We start from the raw sequence: 15,633 nt of genomic DNA, 5'->3' as shown, positions 1-15,633 counted from the left end.
AGTGCATTGTATCAGTAGGGGAACTTTAGCTGATAATTGGGAAATCTTGTCATAGAGTAACACTGTAATCATATGATTCATTATAGTCCTCAGAAAACCCCATTAATACATTGTGGGTCAATGGTTGAGGATGGAGTTGGAGTTGGTTAAAGTCAGGGAATGATCAGAGATAGATAGAGGAGAGGTTAGAGTCGGGTTGAGGAGAGTTGGGGGATGGTTAGAGTCGGTGATGAGATTGTCAGAGTCAAGTGGTGGCCAGAGGCAGAGGATGATTCAGGACAATCAGAGATGGAGGATAGTTAGAGTTTGTGGTCCTCTGAGTCAGGGGATCATCGGAGATTATGGTAAGAATCAGAGGTTACTGAGAGACGCATGATGTCTGGAGAGTCTGGATGATGAGAGATGGAGGATAGTTGGCATCAGAGGATGATCAGAGATGAAGAATGATCAGAGATCGAGGATTGCTAAAATTGCTGGTCATCTGATTGGGGATGTGATGAGAGATGAAGTATGGTAGGAATCTGGGAATGATAGAGGATGGTTAGAGTCAAGAGATGATCAGAGTGGTCAGAGTACAGATAAGAGATAGAGGATGGTTAGAGTTAGGGGGTGATCAGAGATAGAGGATAGTTAGAGTCGGGGTGATCAGAGATGGAGGATGGTTAGAGTTAGGGGGTGATCAGAGATAGAGGATAGTTAGAGTCGGGGTGATCAGAGATGGAGGATGGTTAGAGTAAGGGGATGATGGGAGATGGAAGATGGTTAGAAAAGTGAGGAAAGAAGTTATGTCAGATATTAAAATAGTAAGAGATGGGAACATCAGTCTGGAAAACATTCATTTTTCATATATATCTTATAATCCCCTTAAGTTTTTGTTCCTGAAAAAGATTAAAAATCCAATCTGACAAACTCACAGAAGAGCAAACAGGAAGCCATGAATATTTTACTGTATGGGACGTGTAGAGATCTCACATGACGTGTACAGAATCCATGAGACGCGTTATTCCAGACCCTACACCCTGAGGGAACACTGGTAGTTATCACTTCTCTCACCTGTATTACAGATTCTGAGTAGTCAGTGTGGCTTGTGGGTCATGAACATTTTTTGACACATGTCCTGGTTCTACTTTCATTTTAATAGGCAGAGCACAGAGGACTTCAGATACCACCACAGAGCTGTGTCTAGATGTCATCCAGTAGAGAAACCAGATGGAAAACTTACTCCCATGGTCATTGTTGAAGTGGAGCTCCTTGGGCCTACCAGATACCAGGAAAACCTCTTTATAGATGTCAGGAGCTTAGTGTGGGGATCCTCTGTATAGATGGCAGGATCTTAGTGTGGGAATCCTCTGTATAGATGTCAGGAGCTTAGTGTGGGGATCCTCTGTATAGATGTCAGGAGCTTAGTGTGGGGATCTTCTATATAAATGTCAGGAGCTTAGTGTGGGGATCCTCTATATAAATGGCAGGAGCTTAGTGTGGGGATCCTCTATATAAATGGTAGGAGCTTAGTGTGGGGATCCTCTGTATAGATGGCAGGAGCTTAGTGTGGGGATCCTCCATATAGATGGCAGGAGCTTAGTGTGGAGATCCTCTGTATAGATGACAGGAGCTTAGTGTGGGGATCCTCTGTATAGATGTCAGGAGCTTAGTGTGGGGATCTTCTATATAAATGTCAGGAGCTTAGTGTGGGGATCCTCTATATAAATGGTAGGAGCTTAGTGTGGGGATCCTCTGTATAGATGGCAGGAGCTTAGTGTGGGGATCCTCCATATAGATGGCAGGAGCTTAGTGTGGGGATCCTCTGTATAGATGGCAGGAGCGTAGTGTGGGGATCCTCCATATAGATGGCAGGAGCTTAGTGTGGGGATCCTCTGTATAGATGGCAGGAGCTTAGTGTGGGGATCCTCTATATAGATGGCAGGAGCTTAGTGTGGGGATCCTCTGTATATATGGCAGGATCGTAGTGTGGGAATCCTCTATATAGATGGCAGGAGCTTAGTGTGGGGATCCTCTGTATATATGGCAGGATCGTAGTGTGGGGATCCTCTGTGTAGATGGAAGGAGCTTAGTGTGGGGATCATCTATGGAGATGGCAGGATCTTAGTGTGGGGATCCTCCGTATAGATGGCAGGAGCTTAGTGTGAGGATCCTCTATAAAGATGGCAGGAGATTAGTGTGGGAATCCTCTGTATAGATGGCAGGAGCTTAGTGTGGAGATCCTCTATACAGATGGCAGGATCTTAGTGTGGGGATCCTCTATAAAGATGGCAGGAGATTAGTGCGGGGATCCTCTATACAGATGGCAGGATCTTAGTGTGGGGATCCTCTATAAAGATGGCAGGAGCTTAGTGTGGGATCCTCTGTATAAATGGCAGGAGCTTAGTGTGGAGATCCTCTATATAGATGCCAGGAGCTTAGGAGCCAGGAGCTCCTGCCATCTATATAGAGGATCCCCACACTAAGATCCTGCCATCTTTATAGAGGATCCCCACACTAAGCTCCTGCCATCTATACAGAGGATCCCCACACTGAGCTCCTGACATCTATACAGAGGATCCCCACACTAAGCTCCTCCCATCTATACAGAGGATCCATAAACTAAGCTCCTGGCATCTATACAGAGGATCCCCACACTAATCTCCTGACATCTATACAGAGGACCCCCACACTAAGATCCTGCCATCTGTATAGAGGATCCCCACACTAAGCTCCTGCCATCTATACAGAGCAGCCCCACACTAAGCTCATGCCATCTATACAGAGGATTCCCACACTAAGATCCTGCCATCTGTATAGAGGATCCCCACACTAAGCTCATGCCATCTATACAGAGAATCCCCACACTAAGCTCCTGTCATCTATACAGAGGATCCCCACACTAAGCTCCTGACATCTATATATAGGATCCCCACACTAAGCTCCTGACATCTATACAGAGGATCCCCACACTAAGCTCCTCCTATACAGAGGATCCATAAACTAAGCTCCTGACATCTATATAGAGGATTCCCACACTAATATCCTCCTGGCATCTATATATAGGATCCTCTGTATAGATGCCAGGAGCTTAGTGTGGGGATCCCACACTAAGATCCTGCCATCTGTATAGAGGATCCCCACACTAAGCTCATGCCATCTATACAGAGAATCCCCACACTAAGCTCCTGTCATCTATACAGAGGATCCCCACACTAAGCTCCTGACATCTATATATAGGATCCCCACACTAAGCTCCTGACATCTATACAGAGGATCCCCACACTAAGCTCCTCCTATACAGAGGATCCATAAACTAAGCTCCTGACATCTATATAGAGATTCCCACACTAATATCCTCCTGACATCTATATATAGGATCCTCTGTATAGATGCCAGGAGCTTAGTGTGGGGATCCTCTGTATAGATGGCAGGAGCTTAGTGTGGGGATCCTCTATAAAGATGGCAGGAGATTAGTGTGGGAATCCTCTGTATAGATGGCAGGAGCTTAGTGTGGAGATCCTCTATACAGATGGCAGGATCTTAGTGTGGGGATCCTCTATAAATATGGCAGGAGCTTAGTGTGGGATCCTCTGTATAAATGGCAGGAGCTTAGTGTGGAGATCCTCTATATAGATGGCAGGAGCTTAGTAGCTCCTCTGTATAGATGGCAGGAGCTTAGTGTGGGGATCCTCTATACAGATGGCAGGATCTTAGTGTGGGGATCCTCTATAAAGATGGCAGGAGCTTAGTGTGGGATCCTCTGTATAAATAGCAGGAGCTTAGTGTGGAGATGCTCTATATAGATGGCAGGAGCTTAGTGTGAGGATCCTCTGTATAGATGCCAGGAGTTTAGTGTGGGGATCTTCTGTATAGATGGCAGGAGCTTAGTGTGGGGATCCTCTATTTAGAAGGGAGGAGCTTAGTTTGGGGATCTTCTGTATAGATGTCAGGAGCATAGTGTGGGGATCCTCTGTATAGATGGCAGGAGCTTAGTGTGGGGATCCTCTGTATAGATGCCAGGAGCTTAGTGTGGGAATCCTCTGTATAGATGCCAGGAGCTTAGTTTATGGATCCTCTGTATAGATGGGAGGAGCTTAGTGTGGGGATCCTCTGTATAGATGTCAGGAGATTAGTGTGGGGATCCTCTATAAAGATGGCAGGATCTTAGTGTGGGGATCCTTTATATAGATGGCAGGAGCTTAGTGTGGGATCCTCTATATAGATGGCAGGATTTTAGTGTGGAGATCTTCTGTATAGATGGCAGGAGCTTAGTGTGGGGATCCTCTATAAAGATGGCAGGAGATTAGTGTGGGAATCCTCTGTATAGATGGCATGAGCTTAGTGTGGGGCTCCTCTGTATAGATGGCAGGAGCTTAGTGTGGGGATCCTCTATAAAGATGGCATGAGCTTAGTGTGGGAATCCTCTGTATAGATGTCATGAGCTTAGTGTGGGGCTCCTCTGTATAGATGGCAGGAGCTTAGTGTGGGGATCCTCTATACAGATGGCAGGATCTTAGTGTGGGGATCCTCTATATAGATGGCAGGAGCTTAGTGTGGGGATCCTCTATATAGATGGCAGGAGTTTAGTGTTGAGATCTTCTGTATAGATGGCAGGAGCTTGGTGTGGGGATCCTCTATAAAGATGGCAGGATATTAGTGTGGGAATCCTCTGTATAGATGGCAGGAGCTTAGTGTGGGGCTCCTCTGTATAGATGGCAGGAGCTTAGTGTGGGAATCCTCTGTATAGATGATAGGAGCTTAGTGTGGGGATCCTATATATAGATGTCAGGAGCTTAGTGTGGGGATCCTCTGTATAGATGACAGGAGCTTAGTGTGGGGATTCTCTGTATAGATGGCATGAGCTTAGTGTGGGGATCCTCTATACAGATGGCAGGATCTTAGTGTGGGAATCCTCTGTATAGATGGCATGAGCTTAGTGTGGGGCTGCTCTGTATAGATGGCAGGAGCTTAGTGTGGGGATCCTCTATACAGATGGCAGGATCTTAGTGTGGGGGTCCTCTGTATAGATGTCAGGAGATTAGTGTGGGGATCCTCTGTATAGATGCCAGGAGCTTAGTTTATGGATCCTCTGTATAGATGGGAGGAGCTTAGTGTGGGGATCCTCTGTATAGATGTCAGGAGCTCAGTGTGGGGATCCTCTGTATAGATGGCAGGAGCTTAGTGTGGGGATCCTCTATAAAGATGGCAGGATCTTAGTGTGGGGATCCTCTATATAGATGGCAGGAGCTTAGTGTGGGATCCTCTATATAGATGGCAGGATTTTAGTGTGGAGATCTTCTGTATAGATGGCAGGAGCTTAGTGTGGAGATCTTCTGTATAGATGGCAGGAGCTTAGTGTGCGGATCCTCTATAAAGATGTCAGGAGCTTAGTGTGGGATCCTCTGTATAAATGGCAGGAGCTTAGTGTGAAGATCCTCAATAAGGAAGACAAGAGGAGAGTGCAGGCTGGAAATGGGTGTATTATAATATGGGGATTATAATATGGGGATTATAATATGTGGGTTGCTATTAAAGTGGATTATACAGTATAGGGGCAGAAATGGGACATTAATGGATGTATGGGTTACACTGGGGGCAGGGCCTAGGATTCCCTTATTTCTATGATATGAAAGCTGGGTGGGTACGATTTCTATACAGGTTTTTGGGTGGGAAAGACCACCACTGCCGCAAACCAGGATGCTCACAGAAGGCTGCCTTATTGGCTAATCAGAAAGTGTTCACAGATCCCCTGAGTTACTGATATAGGTCATAATTGACTTACCTGTTCACCGGACTAGACGATTGGCATCAGTAAAGGCAGGTAACCCACCCAACTATATATTGATACTAATTGCTTCATGGAATTTTATATAAAATGTTTTCTGTCTCTTCCAAAATAAACCTTGTAAGTGCACTGTCTTTCTGGTCAGTAGACTTACGTCATGCGAGAGGGTAGGTACATCTGTTACCAGAGAGATGCCAAACGCCCAAAGGTTGTTCTGCAAAGAAATCCTGATGGAACCTGCAAAAGCTTCACTGGTGTGAGATGTATGAACGAGCATAGGATCCATGCCCGAGCTCTATGTATCTATCTATCTCCTATCTATCTATCTATCTATCTATCTATCTATCTCATATCCATCTATCTATCTATCTATCTATCTATCTATCTATCTATCTATCTCCTATCTATCTATCTATCTCCTATCTATCTATCTATCTATCTATCTATCTATCTATCTATCTCATATCTATCTATCTATCTATCTATCTATCTATCTATCTATCTCATATCTATCTATCTATCTATCTATCTATCTATCTATCTATCTATCTATCTATCTATCTATCTCCTATCTATCTATCTATCTCCTATCTATCTATCTATCTATCTATCTATCTATCTCATATCTATCTATCTATCTATCTATCTATCTCCTATCTATCTCATATCTATCTATCTATCTCCTATCTATCTATCTATCTATCTATCTATCTATCTATCTCCTATCTATCTATCTATCTCCTATCTATCTCCTATCTATCTATCTATCTATCTCTCAATCGAATTATTTTCTATTAACAATAATATATTATCTGTGTTTCTATATACTACATCTGACACAATACAGATCTATCGCTGCTCCATCTATAAACCTCAGATGAATATAAATCACATCAGATCTTATATAATGAATGCGCGGAGGCTCCAGGTAGGTTTATATATTAGGTCCTGGATGTATACGAGCTCTCGCTCTGTGTCCAGGTAGGTAGGTCAGGTGTTGTGTGGCCGGCGGGCAGGCTCTGGGTGTGGACAGCTGGTGGCAGGTGGCAGCTCAGTGCACATGACTGGAGATGCTGAGCATCAGATTCGGCTGAGGGCAGAGATAGACTCCTCCGCCGCATTGTCCCTACTGAGTAATAGACAGGTGCGGGGGTTGTTACAAGACTTCCCTCAATAGAAGAACTCACCATGTTACATTCACAATTGTAGAAGTGAAGGTATTTGCCCCTTCCCAGAGGTCATTTTTTGCTTATTTACAAATTATGAATAATAATTATTATGAATCCCTCTTGTTCTTTCTAAGTGGCTCTGAGTTCTGGTTTGCAGAGAGGATTTTGGAGCTGGGGACCCCAATCTATGATGCTCTTCTGCCTAGAACCGTTTTTTTTTTTCTGGATTAGATAGCTGAGAATACAGCATTGGCCTCTCGCTCTAACCTAGTACTGAACACCAAAGGTCCAACTGAAGGCAACCAACTATGAAGACTATTAGGGTTAACAGTTTATGCAGTGTAGACCCCCCAGGATACAATTATGTGGAGAGCCTAAGGAACCCCCTCCACCATATCCCTCTACACCCCCTTACACCCACATGGCATGGAGGTGGAGTCTTCGCTATTTTAATAACATATTAATTTATTATTTCACTGCTTCTTCTCCACGGACTTACTGAGATCCTACACACACGTGGAGCGACTCTGCCAGAACACAGTCGCCTGTGGGCCAAAAGTTTTATAGGACAATGGGGCAGATTCACTTACCCGGTCCATTCGCGATCCAGCGGCGCGTTCTCTGCGCTGGATTTATTAAGGTAGTTCCTCCGACGTCCACCAGGTGGCGCTGCTGCGCTGAAGTTCATCGGAACGCACTGGAATACACCGAGCCATCGTGGGTGAAGGTAAGTGCAATTTTTGCATTACATTTTTTTTTTTAAAAGCGGCGGTTTTTACGAATCCGTCGGGTTTTTGTTCGGCCACGCCCCCCGATTTCCGTCGTGTGCATGCCGGCGCCGATGCGCTACAATACGATCGCGTAAGACAAAATCCCGGGGCAATTCAGGGGAAATCGGCGCAAATCGGAAATATTCGGGTAACACGTCGGGAAAACGCGAATCGGGCCCTTAGTAAATGACCCCCATTGTCAACATAATAGCAAGCATCTTAGGGTCAGACTATGGTTCCTTGGGCTCACCAGATAAATATACGGCCCACCACCCATCAACATCTAAGAAATAGACACATAGGGGGGGGATTTATCAGGGCTTCTGCATCATGCCAGTGGTGTAGAAGCCCTGAAATAATCACAAATGTTAGATTATTGCTAGCACTTGCGATTATTTTCCTGTTTCTGACACCTCTACACCAGGGGGATGAGGAGGAGTGTGAGGAGTGGGGCAGCCGGTGTGGGGCGTTCCTGTGCTCAAGCTGGCAACTTTTCATATGGTAGGGCCTGGCATTCAAAAAAAACACTGTGCATGACCCCCGCGGATACATCAAGGGGCCGGAGCAACAGCGGGTCTATCATATGCCAGGGCACGAGCAATGAAAACCCCACTAATAGTGTTCAAAGTTGGTCATCTTCGTTGGACCTTTGGGGTTCAATATTGGGTTAAAACCTGGGCCCACCAGTGGATCCTCACCTATCTAACCCAGTGTAGACCCTGGCGAGTGTATCGGGCAGAGCTTCTGGGCATGTGGAGACTGGTATAGGAGGATACACTCTCTGCTGAGATTGTGCACTGCACTGCGGGAAATGCTCAGGAATGACCCTTACCGGGAAGTGCAGGGGTCGGGTGACCCCTTTTAATTACGGAAAACCCCTTTAAAATCCCACGTTAGTTTTTTCACTTTGTGATTTGGTTGGAAGGTTCAATAGAGTGATGGCTTATACACTATAGATGTTTTACATCTCCATCATATACAACTGCACACTTTCCTCTGCTTAGAGTATTTTTGTTTAGATAAGGTCCCATTTATCCATTTCTAAAATGTATTATTGTTTGTATTTCAGCATCTATAACAACCCCAAACCCATGTCCTCACACATAGAGGTGATGTTGGTTCCGCCATCTGTTGTATAGCAAAAGATTTGCTTTAAATAAAAGCTGGAATTAACTCTAAATGAACTAAAAAAAAAAAAAAAAAAAAGTAAATTTGATCACCCAAAAATGAATCCATAGTACAATACAAGTTGTCTCATAAAGAAAGAGCTCAAAAAGGGTACATTGATGATGTTCAGAATCATTTAGCACCCATAAAAAAATAAGTTTCACAGGGCCCGGGTGGTATAAAAGAAAGAGAACTGATACTTAATCATTAAAAATAATGATAGTAAAATAGACAATACTTAAAGGGGTCTTCAGGACTTGGGTGTCTTTTATAGCTCCTTAAAGGGGACCTGTCACTTAAACTAACCTACACTAACTAAACATATCTTAAAAAAACTTTTATTATACATCAGTACAACTATCCTTATATTGCTCCTCCCCATGCCTGAAAAGTTCCACAGTCCATTTATAAAGTTGACTCTATGAATTTCCATGTTCTTCTAGCTCAGCCATGCCTCCAGTTTCCTGACTGGCAAGAGGTGTGCTTTCTCTGCTCTGCTTCATGCCCTGGCTGTGTGACTTGCTGAAGAGAATTTCTGAGGGCGGGGTGGATGAGGGTGTTGAGAGAGACACATTCTTTATGTGACCCACTAAAGAGAAATCAGCTTAAAGGATATCTACCACCAGTTTAAAAGACTGTATGGAAATGAGCCTGAGGGGCTCTGGGCTCCATTACACCTATGGAGCCTGGAGCCCCTCAGGCTTATTTGCATACAGTATTTAATCCTGGTAATAGATGCCCTTTAACACACCCTCAGGAATTCTCTTCAGCAAAGGAAATGAGCTGGTTGGGCAGCTTACAAGGACACAGCTGAGGAAAGACAATGTTCAGGCCTACGTGGGGTAATTTGTATAGATGGTGAGTCAACTTTACAAATGGACTGTGGAACTTTACAGGCATGGGAAAAGATATGTTTAGTTAGTGTGGGTTACTTTAAGTGACTGGTTCCCTTTAAGGCGTTATAAAAGACATCCCAGTCCTGAAGACCTACTTTGCTACCTTTAATGATTAAGTGTTAGTTCTCTTTCTTTTATACCACTCGAGCCCTGTAAAAAAAATATTATTGATCCTGGACAACCTTTTTAAAGATATGGAAAATTTTATTTATTTTTTTTAATGGGTGCTGGATCAATAATATTTTATTACAGGGCTCAGGTGGTATAAAAGTAGAAGAACAGCAGTACAACTATCCCTATATTGTTCCTACCCATATGCAAATGACCCCATGCAAGTCCAATCATCTTCTTTCCTCTGAGCTGTGTCCTGATTAACCACGCCTCCATCTCATTGCCCTTTGCCGAAGAGAATTCCCAAAGGTAGGTTGAGCTGATTTCTCTTTAGCCGGTCACAAAAACATCAACACTTTCATTCACCCCTCCCTTCTCTTCAGCGAGACACACAGCAAGCATGTGAGATCATTTGGCTGAAGAGAAAGCACGCCCCTTGTCAATCAGGAAGCTGGAGGTGCAGCTGAGCTAGATGAACATGAATATAAATAGATGACAACGGACTGTGGGACATTACATGGATGGGGAGGAACAATATAGGGATAGTTGTACTGCTGTATAATACCAGTTTTTAAGGATGCACTTTAGTTAGTTTGGGTTAGTGTATGTGTAGGGGTTGTCTGGAATCAATCTTTTTATTAGATGCCTCTGGTGTTGCAAAAAAAAACAACAACTAATACTTAGTAGTCCCGACCAGCTGCGCTGGATCGGAGGTAAGTACTGAGGTAGGTATCAGCTCTTTTGATATAAATGAGGAGTCAAATAAAAAGATGATTGATCCTGTAGTTATAAAACAACCCCTAGTCCTCTACTCTACTTTGCTACCAGGATCTAGTAGAGGAATTTTCTTGAATCTGAGGCTCTCGGAGTCTATTTCGAGCGCTCCTGATGGATGCCGGCGGTGAGCCTGGTCTAATCTGTTTGACTTGAGGCCCATCTGCTGCCGCCCTCCCCGGGGACTGCCCTGCTTTATTGCTACATTGAAAGTTTGTTTGAAGAGGTGATGGATTATTCTGTTGATATTTACTATTCCTTTATGGCAGCCAATGGCCGGGGGCTGGCGGCAGACGCGGCTTTACATGTATCCGACCCCGGACATTGAATTGTCAATATCTGTAACAATGTTCTCACGCAGCCGATAATTCCCAGGTTGCTGTTAGGCCGCAGATTGACAACAGCTTTCCTGAGACGCATTATTTTTAGCCGCGCAAACACCGAGGACGACTTGTTACCAATTACATGGATGAGATTGACTGCGGCTTCATCCGCTTCATTCCAGAACTCAATCAGATCGGGGGGAGTTTTTGACGCGTCTACGCAGGTGACACGTCCGAGATTGGGAGAAATTAAAGTTTGTCCTCATAATTAAAAGGAAAAAAAAAAAAAGTTAATAGAGATGGATCTTTCATCAATTAGCCGAGGGAGAGGACCCAGTATATGGAAAGCTTATTCATCTCAATGGTAATGCTTCATGTGACCTGTGGTGGCGCTGCAGGGACTATAAACACAAAGAGGCAGATGTATCTTAGTCTGATGCACCTTTTTTTGGTTGTATTCTAGTGACTTTTTGGGTACATTTGGGTATTTGCGCAATTTTTTCCACCTTTATACAGCAGTTCGCTGGAGTTCGCTACATTTCTCCCGCTCCCAGATGTTTGCACCTTATTAAACATTGATTTGAGCCTATATGCGTGGAATGGTAGGATTTGTGTAACAAAATTGCACTATTTTTTTAAATTTGTGCCGAATAAGGTGCAAAAAAACCCCTAAGAGCCAAAACGACGAAGAGAGATGAGGGGCAAAAAGAGCTTGACCCCTGGAGGAGGGGGAAATAAGTAAATAATAAATGACCCCCAAAATGCCTCGCCTTATAAGATTCAGTTTTTGTGGTTTCCAAAAGTTGGGGCAAAAAAATCGTCACTTATTAATAAAGACTGACCTCACCAATCAGGGTGCAACATCTACATCAAAAGTTTTTAGACAAAATCGATTATCAAAATCAAGCACAATAAACCGGAGGCACATAGATCCAGGCCCTGTGACTGTGGTATCTTCTTATATGTGTTATCCATGGCCTCCTGCCTTCTAAAATCAACCTTTACAATTATGCTAATGAGCCAAAAGCACTCTGGGGGAGTAAAACTTTTTGCCAACTGAGGGAGAACCTGCCTATTACATGGATTACTAGGGGAGAACCTGCCTATTACATGGATTACTAGGGGGAGAACCTGCCTATTACATGGATGACTAAGGGGGGACCTGCCTATTACATGGATTACTAGGAGAGAACCTGCCTATTACATGGATTACTAGGGGGAGAAGCTGCCTATTACATGGATGACTAAGGGGGAACCTGCCTATTACATGGATTACTGGGGGGGTACCTGCCTATTACATGGATTACTAGGGGGAGAATCTGCCTATTAGGTGGATTACTAGGGGGGACCTGCCTATTACATGGATAACTAGGGGGGACCTGACTATTACATGGATGACTAGGGGCAGCCTGCCTATTACATGGATTACTAGGGGGAGAATCTGCCTATTAGGTGGATTACTAGGGGGGACCTGCCTATTACATGAATGACTAAGGGGGAACCTGCCTATTACATGGATTAGAAGGAGAGAACCTGCCTATTACATGGATTGCTAGGGGGACCTGCCTATTACATGGATTACTAGGGGGAGAACCTGCCTATTAGGTGGATTACTAGGGGGACCTGCCTATTACATGGATGACTAAGGGGGAACCTGCCTATTACACGGATTACAAGGGGAGAACCAGCATGTTACATGTATTGCTAGGGGGGGACCTGCCTATTACATGGATTACTAGGGGAGAACCAGCCTGTTACACGGATTGCTAGGGGGGGGGGCTGCCTATTACAAGGATTAGTAGGGGGGAGACCTCCATTTTACATGGATTACTAGGGGGAACCTACTTATTACATGGATGACTAGGGGGAGACCTACCTATTACATGGATGACTAGGGGCGACCTGCCTATTACATGGATTACTAGGGGGGGACCTGCCTATTACATGGATTACTAGGGGAGAACCTGCCTATTACATGGATCACTAGGGGGGGAACTGCCTATTACATGGATAACTAGGGGGGGCTGCCTATTACATGGATTAGTAGGGGGGACTTGCCTTTTACATGGATGACTGGGGGGGGGTGCCTGTTACATGGATTACTAGAGGGGGGGCTTGCCTATTACATGGATTACTAGGGGGGGCTGTCTATTACATGGATTACCAGGGGGGACCTGCCGATTACATGGATGATTAGGGGGGAACCTACCTATTACATGGATTACTAGGGGAGAACGTGCCTGTTACATGGATTACTAGGGGGGATCTGCCTATTACATGGATTACTAGGGGGGGCTGCCTATTACATGGATTAATAAGAGGGACCTGCCGATTACATGGATGACTAGGGGGGAACCTACCTATTACATGGATTACTAGGGGAGAACCTGCCTATTACATGAATTACTAGGGGGGGGGGGGGTGCCTGTTACATGGGTTACTCGGGGGGACCTGCCTATTACATGGATGATTAAGGGGGAACCTGCCTATTACATGGATTACTAGGGGGAAGGCTGCCTGTTATATGGATTACTAGGGAGAACCCGTCTATTACATGGATTACTAGGGGGGGGGGGGCTGAATGTTACATGGATTACTAGGAGAGAACCTGCCTATTACATGGATTACTAGGAGAGAACCCGCCTATTACATGGATTACTAGGAGAGAACCCGCCTATTACATGGATTACTAGGGAGAACCTACCTATTACATGGATTACTAGGGGAGAACCCACCTATTACATGGATTACTAGGGGGAGAATCTGCCTATTAGGTGGATTACTAGGGGGGACCTGCCTATTACATGGATGACTAAGGGGGAACCTGCCTATTAGGTGGATTACTAGGGGGGTCCTGCCTATTACATGGATTGCTAGGGGGACCTGCCTATTACATGGATTACTAGGGGGAGAACCTGCCTATTAGGTGGATTACTAGGGGGGACCTGCCTATTACATGGATGACTAAGGGGGAACACCTGCCTATTACACGGACTACAAGGGGAGAACCAGCATGTTACATGGATTGCTAGGGGGGGACCTGCCTATTACATGGATTACTAGGGGAGAACCAGCCTGTTACACGGATTACTAGGGGGAGGGGGGCTGCCTATTACAAGGATTACTAGGGGGAGACCTCCATTTTACATGGATTACAAGGGAGAACCCGCCTATTACATGGATTACTAGGGGAGAACCTGCCTATTACATGGATTACTAGGGGAGAACCCCGCCTACTACATGGATTACTAGGGGAGAAACTGCCTATTACATGGATGACTAGGGGGGATCTACCTATTACATGGATAAATAGGGGGAGACTTGTCTATTACATGGACGACTAGGGGGGGGGGGGGACCTGCCTATTACATGGATTACTAGGGGAGAACCTGCCTTTTACTTGCATTACTAGTGGAGAACCCGCCTATTATATGGATTACTAGGAGAGAACGCATCCATTACATGGATTACTAGGGAGAACCCGCCTATTACATGGATTACTAGGTGGAGAATCTGCCTATTGACTGGGGGGGCTGCCTATTACATGGATCAGTAGGGGGACCTGCCTATTACATGTATGACTAGGGGGGGGGGGCTGCCTGTTACATGGATTACTAGGGGGGACTTGCCTATTACTTGGATAACTAGGGGGGCTGCCTATTACATAGATGACCAGGGGGGAACCTACCTATTACATGTATTACTAGGGGAGAACCTGCCTATTACATAAATTACTAGGGGGAGGGGGGGCTGCCTGTTACATGGATTACTAGGGGGGACCTGCCGATAACATGGATGACTAGGGGGGAACCTACCTATTACATAGATTACTAGGGGAGAACCTGCCTATTACATGAATTACTAGGGGGGGGGCTGTCTGTTACATGGATTACTAGGGGGAACCTGCCTATTACATGGATGATTAAGGGGGAACCTGCCTATTACATGGATTACTAGGAGGGGGCTGCCTGTTACATGGATTACTAGGGGAGAACCTGCCTATTACATGGATTACTAGGGGAGAACCTGCCTATTGCGTGAATTACTAGGAGAGAACCCGCCTACTACATGGATTACTAGGGAGAACCAGCCTATTACATGGATTACTAGGGGGGGAAACCTACCTATTACATGGATTACTAAGGGGGGGGGCTGCCTATTACATGGATTACTAGTGGGGGGTTGCCTATTACATGTATTACTAGGGGGGAGGGGCCTGCCTATTACATGGATTACTAGGGGGGAACCCGCCTATTACATGGATTACTAAGGGGGGGGGGCTGCCTATTACGAGGATTACTAGGGGAGAACCTGCCTATTACATGGATTCCTAGGGGAGAACCTGCCTATTACAGGGATTACTAGGGAGAACCTGCCTATTGCATGGATTACTAGGAGAGAACGTGCCTATTACAGGGATTACTAGGGAGAAGCTGCCTATTACATGGATTACTAGGAGAGAACCTGCCTATTACATGGACGACTAGGAGAGAACCCGCCTATTACATGGATTACTAGGGGGGGGGGCTGTCTGTTACATGGATTACTAGGGTGGACCTGCCTATTACATGGATGATTAAGGGGGAACCTGCCTATTACATGGATTACTAGGGGGGGGGGGGACCTGCCTGTTACATGGATTACTAGGGGAGAACC

Source organism: Engystomops pustulosus, chromosome 1, assembly GCF_040894005.1.
Source record: "Engystomops pustulosus chromosome 1, aEngPut4.maternal, whole genome shotgun sequence".
Taxonomy (NCBI): domain Eukaryota; kingdom Metazoa; phylum Chordata; class Amphibia; order Anura; family Leptodactylidae; genus Engystomops; species Engystomops pustulosus.
Note: the sequence above shows the minus strand (reverse complement) of the source record.